This window comes from Prionailurus bengalensis, chromosome E1, assembly GCF_016509475.1.
Source record: "Prionailurus bengalensis isolate Pbe53 chromosome E1, Fcat_Pben_1.1_paternal_pri, whole genome shotgun sequence".
Classification (NCBI taxonomy): Eukaryota; Metazoa; Chordata; class Mammalia; order Carnivora; family Felidae; genus Prionailurus; species Prionailurus bengalensis.
In genome coordinates this window covers 13308266-13316525 of record NC_057347.1, presented here as the reverse complement: position 1 = coordinate 13316525, position 8260 = coordinate 13308266, and positions in this window count along the sequence as shown.

Genomic DNA, 8260 nt, shown 5'->3' with positions numbered 1-8260 from the left:
GTCCGTCAAGAGAATGGGCACCTTCTGCAGGAGCTACCACTGCTGCGAGGGGTGGAGCGCATTCTGGCATGCCAAGAACTGACCGCGTGCCTTGAAACTTCACTTCCTGGGTCAGGGGTCAGGGGTGAATGGCCTGTCTTCAAAGTAGTGAAAACCCCTCCCTGGCTCACCACCACATCCCTTCCCTCCCCTCTCCCAAAGACGTCTACATGATGCTTCATTATAATGAGTGTTGGCAGTGAGTGAACCATTCTCATCTGGTTCACAGGACTTTGTCCAGCTGAAAGAGTTAAGGCACCAGCAGTAAAGTGATAGGGAATTATAAGATGAATTTCTTTCTTTTTTTTTTTTTTTTGGAAAATGAATTTCTAAAGGGCCTTTTTTTTTTCTTTTTATATCATCTCACTTGCTCCTAAGACTTGCCAACATTTTAAGCTTATTGTTCTGTGTGGTTTGGACCCCCACACAGAACATCTTGGCCATCTTGGTCTCCTCCGGGTCTTGGGATAATTTCTAGTTAAAAACATGATGGATCCTCAAATGTTGAAGTTGACACAGACAGAGCCCTCACATGTCTCCCCCAAAGAAATGTGCTGGACTCTTTATTTAAGGGGAAACAGACCCTCGTGATTCTGACTCCAACCTTTTCTCTATACCATTCTCTCTTCTTTCTCCCACGAATTTTGTAGATCATAAGGGAGGGGGTATGGTGCAATAGAGTGGGCCCTGAAGGCAGGAGAATTATAAGGACATCACCCCTTTATAATCTTTTTTTCAAATGTTTAGTATCTTTGAGAGAGAGAGAATGAGACAGAGCATGAGCAGGGGAGAGGCAAAGAGAGAGGGGGCCACAGAATCTGAAGCAGGCTCCATGCTGTCAGCACAGAGCCCAACGTAGGGCTCAAACTCACAGTGCAGAGCCTGACGTGAGGATCGAACTCACGAACTGTGAGAGCATGACCTGAGCCGAAGTCAAACGCTTAGCCGGTTGAGCCAACCCAGGTGCCCCAGAAATCACCCCTTTAATCAAGAAAAACTCCCAATCTCTAGGAGATGAGGAGCTTCCAAGAGGGAAACCACTCTGCCTGCAGGTGGGTGGCTCCATAGGAGTAGACAATAGCATCACTGTGTTTCCATCAGAGGCTTGGAGGTAGCACTTGGTCACCCTGTGGCCTCAGAAGACATACTTTTCCCTATAGCCCTAGCAAGGGTGGAAATTCCCCTAGGTACTAAAGCTTTCCCTTTAGCCCAAGGAGGCCAACAAAAACTGTTCTCCAAAACATTAAAGGAAGACAAAAAGAAATTTAAAAACCACAAATTCCATATAATAATATGGTTCTTGCAGCAGAGGTTCAGATATTACTTACACACAGCGAATGTGTTTCTATTTCCCACCCCTAAGAGAGGAGGGTTCATGCAAGGCCTAGAGGTAGATTTGAGTCTGTGCTGGGGCACAAGAGGAGGTCACCACAACATAAGGCCTTAGAGGGCCATCGGCAGACCTGGGTTTCCTTCTGAGTCCTGAGTATCCTGGATGGCCCAGAAGGGACAAGGCCGGGAAAGTTTTCACAATAAGAGTGGGTGTGGGAAGGGTTTCACAATAAAAGACCTTGCAAAGTAATTTGTCCTTTAGCTTTTCTTTTCCTCCGATAGTCCTTCTATGATAAACACATTCCATTAATAGACATTACTGGTCCATTTAAGAAATAGCAGATGCATTATTAATGCCATTTCAGTCCAGTCAACAGGAAAAGGTGGCTCCTCTCTGTGGGAAGCATTTCTGAGTCCATCAGTGGCTTGTGTGACCCATCTTAATTGATGGGTTGTTATTCATTACTTAGTTCTCAAAATGCAACCTGGGGAAAAACTCTACGGAGATATCAAGTACTTAAAAAGGGCAGAGTCAAGTGATGGTCTGCCGAGCACTAAAAAGGCTAAAGATTCACTCAAGTCAACCAAACCCTCAGAGTAGCGACATCTCTCACAAGGTGTGCCTTAGGGCAATCTCATCTTTTCCTTCCTCCTGCTCCCTGCACTGCTTTCTCCCATAACCTTCGCGAAATTCCTCACAGCCATCCCTTCCACTCCCCTCCACCCTCCAGTTCACATAACTGAGGTAGTAATGAAATGAGAACGTGCAGGAAATCCTCGTATGAAAAATACACCGTGAGTAGTTGTGCTTCACGTAGTTCCTGTACACAATTCTTCCTTAGGTGATTCTTTTTTTTTTTTTTAATTTTTTTTTTTTAACGGTTATTTATTTTTGAGACAGAGAGAGACAGAGCATGAACAGGGGAGGGGCAGAGAGAGAGGGAGACACAGAATCTGAAACAGGCTCCAGGCTCCGAGCTGTCAGCACAGAGCCCGACGCGGGGCTTGAATTCACGGACCGTGAGATCATGACCTGAGCCGAAGTCCGACGCTTAACCGACCAAGCCACCCAGGCGCCCCCCTTAGGTGATTCTTGATCGTACTTACTGTCCCCGCCTGCCTTTCCAGCTCACACGCCACATCATGCACACTCAGCTTCAGCCGAATTGGCTCACATGCTTTACCACATCTGTCATTTTCCAACCTCTGTGCCTTTGCCACGGCTGGTCTCCCCTCAGTCCTCCATGGCTTCAAGGCTCACCTTACAGGGGTCTGTCTCCTTCATGAAGGCTTCCAGGACCCCCTCTCCTTCCCTAAATACCCAAAGGACAAGATCTGTACGATTTAGGCGGTTACCATTGGATACATATCTGTCATATAGGACTATGAGTGCAGGAAAGGGATTTACCTTACTTTGTACCACGGGGCCTTCATCGAGTAGGTGGTCATGGAGGCTTGTAGAAAAAGAGATGGGGGAGGGGGACAGAAAGGAAGGAAGGAAGAAACAGAGGGAGGGAGGATGGACTGATTCCTGATCACCATGCCTCTGGCCATTAGCCGGCATATTTGAAGCGTCTGAGGACAGAGTGACTAAGCCTGTGCATATTCATAGAAGATTTCAGAGATAATTCTGCCAGAGCATTGTTAAATTTGTCTCCTGAAGCAACTTCTAGGTCACCAAGGCTCCAAGTCTGTGCTAAGGCCTATCCGTTGACAGAAGTGTAATCAGATGAACACATTTGATCTCATAATTAGCATCTCCCAGGGGGTGACCCTTGCATGAAAATCATCTGGAGGGCTTGCCAAAAAAGCAGATTTTTTCAGGCCCGAGCTGGGCCAGAGCATCACAGCCCTTAGTGGGCAAGGCCAAGGAACCTGAAGAGCTGAGCCACCTGCAACTGTTGTGCCAGCAAAGTCTGAAAACCGCCACTCCGCCCAGGGCTGTCAGCTCCATCTTGCCAAGCTGACAGGAAGCTTTTGTGGGAAAAAAACCATTCGATTTGGAGATCCAAAAATCTGCTGTTGTTCCAACAGCTCTGCTATAACTAGACCCGTGGGGTTGTTTCTTCCTTCAGAAAACAGAGCTAAAACTCTCTGGAATGATCATTAAGATTAGCTGCAAAAGTACAAAGCCCAGGGTAGGACACTGCTTTTTTTTTTTTTTTTCTTTAAGTTTATTTATTTATTTGGAGAGACAGAGAGCCCAAGCAGGGGAGGGGGAGGGGGAGAGAGAGAGAGAGAGAGAGGCGGGGAGAGAAAGAATCCCAAGCAGGCTTCATGTCGTCAGCACAAAACCTGATGCAGGGCTTGAACTTACAACCTGTGAGATCATGACCTGAGCCAAAATCAAGAGTCAGACACTTACCAACTGAGCCACCTGGGTGCCCCTAGGACACTGCGTTTATTAAATGCACCAGAACATATGAAGTAGGAGGTCTCTATATGTTACATTTTTTTTTTACCACTCTTTAACTGAAATGTAACATTTCCTTTAATTATGAATGTAGGCAACAAAACATGGCCATGTTAGCAGTATCTGTATCTTCACACCAATAGAAATTACAGATATTTTCCCACATTACAGTTATTGCAGATATCTCAAAATACATTTTAAGCTCACCACTACTTTAAAAGATGGGTAGTTAACGGGTGCCTGGGTGGCCCAGTCAGTTAAATGTCTGACATCAGCTCAGGTCATGATCTCACGGTTTGGGAGTTTGAGCCCCGTGTCGCGCTCTGTGCTGACAGCTCAGAGCCTAGATCCTGCTTGGGATTCTGTGTGTCCCTCTCTCTCTCCGCTCCTCCCCTGCTTGCACTCTGTCTCTTTCTCTCTCTCAAAAATAAACATTAAAAAATAAATAAAAGAAGGGTAGTTATTAGACATGTTGCTTTAAAAAAGAAGCACATGAGTCTCCATAAGAACTTTTCAATATTCTGATTATTGTATTTCAATATAACTGGTTCTTTGTAAACTTTTTTTAAAATTTTTTTAAAAAAGAGAGAGAGACAGACAAAGTATGCGCCGGTGAGGGGCAAAGAAAGAGGGAGACACAGAATCGGAAGCAGTTTCCAGGCTCTGAGCTGTCAGCACAGACTCAGAGATCCCAAGACATGTTCATGCTGCTGATAACCACGTAACATGGCTCAGTCCTTCTGGAAAGCTATTTGGCATCCTATAGCAATTACAAAAATGTCTTTAATTCCACTTTTGGAAAAGTTGAAAGGGTCTCTTAATAAACTGTAAAGAGCTCTGCACAGTTATTAATTCCCCAAAGACACACTAGACCAAGGTGTCACTTCTCCCCATCCACTCCACCTACGTTTGTCAGCAGCATTTTTTTCTCTGACACTGGTTCCTTGAAAATGGTCACAAATTCTCACAAATGGCAAAATATATGGTTCTATTTATGTAAAAGAAAACAGGGGCGCCTGGGTGGCTCAGTCAGTTAGGCATCCAACTTTGCCTCAGGTCACGATCTCACAGTTCATGGTTCGAGCCCCACATCAGGCTCTGTGCTCAGAGCCTGGAGCCTGCATTGGATTCTGTGTCTCCCTCTCTGTCCCTGCGCCCTTGTGCTCTGTCTCTCCCAAAAATAAACATTAAAAAAATTTATATAATGCTATTTAAAAAAAAAAAAAGGAAAACAAAACAAAACCCCAAAACTATGTACTATATACGTATTTATGTGAATATTTACAAATGCACAGGATAAAGCCTGGAAGGATGTACACCACACCAGTTCACCTCAGCTTCTAAGGAGGGCCACAGGGTGGGGCAGGGTGTGACAAAGGCAGTTTTTCACTTTTCACTATGATCTTACTGTGAGAGTGTTATTAGTTATGTACTTTCCAAAATATACTTCCACTAATCAAAGTCAAGTTAACTGAAGTTGGAAATTGCCTATTTAGGTGCATCCAGCTACTTCCTGACCTCTGATACTAGAACTACTCTTCCTAAAGTGATTAAATGTTTCCCTTGATTCCATTTAATAAATCTGTTTTGTTTTTTTAATTTAAGGTTTATTTATTTTTGAGAGACAGAGAGAGACAGAGCATGAGCAGGGGAGGGGCACAGAGAGAAAGGGAGACACAGAATCCGAAGCAGGCTCCAAGCTCTGAGCTGTCAGCACAGAGCCCGCTGTTGGGCTCGAATTCACAGACAGCAAGATTATGACCTGAGCCGAAGCAGGAGGCTTAACCAACTGAGCCACCCAGACACCCCACTAAATCTGTTCTTAAAATAATGGTAGGGGTGGCTGGCTGGCTCAGTCGGTGGGTGGAGCATGCAACTACTGATCTTGTGGTTGTGAGTTCAGGCCCCACGTGTGGTGTAGAGATTTCTTAAAAATAAAATCTTAAAAAAAAAAAAAAGTAATGGTAAAATTCTGGCACTATTACAAGGCTTACCATTACTAATTATAGCTAGGAGACCCCAAAATGCCTATATCCCTAAAATACCTAATTTCCCTTCTTGTAAGGGTACAGAAGATGTGCATAGACCTTTCACTATATGCAGATAATGTAAGACTGCTGAGCTTTGCCATATGAAGCATCCTTTCTCAAAATTTAATTAGGCCTAACAAGCTTGCCAGATTAAGGTTTTCACATCTGCTTGATGTCATGCCTTCTTCAACAACCAAAGTTCAGATGTTTTCAGAAGAGAAAAAGGTTATTTGAATCTGTGCTCACTAGGTGTTAACAGGGGAAATGAAAACAGAGAAATCACAAGGGGCATTTTCCCCATGCTAGTGTCAAGCTGACTCCATCTTGGTCCTTATCTGGTCAAGACAGCGGCCATAACCCATTGTCCTTGTATCTATACAAGCTTTGGCACTTCCTGTTCTCAGGGAGAAGAGGATGAACAGGAAATGGAAAATGCCTGGCACTAGAAAAGCATCTTTTAGAATAAAGGCCTTGGCCCAAGCTATAGCAGATGAATTTGTAAAATCTAATCATGTCTCTGTTTATAATAGTCCTTTCCCTTCTCAGACTGGTCCCTTACACAGTCTCTTGACTACAATTGCATTGGTTTAACTCCAATCAGATCAGCACAGCTCAGTCAATAGCTCATAGGTGGTCAATATAAGGTTTGACTGTTATAATGGGAGTAGGATCTTATTTGTAATAATAATTTTTTTTTAATTTTTTCTTAACATTTATTTATTATTGAGACAGAGAGAGACAGAGCATGAACGGGGGAGGGCCAGAGAGAGAGGGAGACACAGAATCTGAAACAGGCTCCAGGCTCTGAGCGGTCAGCACAGAGCCCGATGCGGGGCTCGAACTCACGGACCGTGAGATCATGACCTGAGCCGAAGTTGGACGCTTAACCGACTGAGCCACCCAGGCGCCCCATAATAATAATTTTTTAAAAAAATATAAATCCAAGGGCTGCAAATCACCTAAAACACTGCAAACTTGGACATAACTCCTGGATCCAACAATAGGAAAATATCTAAGCAAACTTACCTCTTTCTTTGCCTTCAAAGACAAATCCTCTGAAGTAACTCAAGAAATGTAAAGAGGGAAGAAGTCCACGGTAGCATTGGAAACAGAGAATGATACAATAAAGGAACCAAAAATATGAAGGAATTCCTGGAAGAAGTGATGCAGATAGAATCAGATCAGCAGAAAAGCTGATCACGCTAAAGAGCCAGTGATTTCACACAGGTAACATAAGAGGCTCCATGAGAAGTGGATGGGTTCTCCAACCAAGCCCCAGAAATTGCCAAAGGCAGAGTGGCAGGGAGTGAGACCATGGGCAAGCTGTGAGGCAGACAGTGGAGGGTACACACAGCAATCCCATTAACATCAGGCAAAGTTAACTTCCCAGAGCTCTACAAGTTCTAGTCAAAGAAATAAGGGTGAAAAAGAGTACAAATACAAGACTCCACATCACCATTGTTTCTTTTTTTTAACATTTATTTATTTTTGAGAGAGAGAGAGAGAGCGAGAGAGCACACGCATGAGTGGAGGAGAGGCACAGAGAGAGGGGGACAGAGTATCTGAAGCAGGCTCTAGGCTCCGAGACGTCAGCACGGAGCCTGATGTGGGGCTCAAACTTGTAAACTGCGAGACCATGACCTGAGCCAAAGTTGGACACTTAACCGACTGAGTCACCCAGGCGTTCCCCAAATCACCATTATTTCCAGACAAGATTTTCTCCTTTGAAAATCCAAGAGAATCAACTAAAAAGCTATTTAAAAAAAAACAGAGTTCAGTAAGATGGCCAGATAAGATATTCAAAAGAACAAATTTTCTAAATACAAGGTCTATAATCAGCCAGGGGAAAAAGACATTTTTCACAGTAGCAATAAAAAATATAATATAGGGGAGCCTGGGTGGCTGTCAGTTAAGCATCTGACTCTTGGCTCATGTCCTGATCTCACAGTTGGGAATTCAAGTCCTACATCGGGCTCTGTGCTGACAGTGCAGAGCCTGCTTGGGATTTTCTCTCTCTCTCTCTCTCTCTCTCTCTCTGTCTCTCTGCCCCTCCACTGCTGGCACGTGCGCTCTCTCTCTCTCTCTCAAAAATAAACTTAAAAAAAAAAAAAAACAACAATACAGCTGGAAATAAAAGTCTTCATAAATTAAGATCTCTGAAAGAAATTATAAAACCTTGCTGCAGGGTGTTTTCAAAAATCTCAGCGAGTGGAGAAATGTCTTATTTCTGAGTAAGAAAATAATGCCGTAAAGAAAGCAGTTCTCCTCAACGTAATCTGTACATTTATTTATTTAAAAAAAAATTTTTTTTTAACGTTTATTTATTTTTGAGACAGAGAGAGACAGAGCATGAACGGGGAGGGTCAGAGAGAGGGAGATGCAGAATCTGAAACAGGCTCCAGGCTCTGAGCTGTCAGCACAGAGCCCGACGCGGGGCTCGAATCGA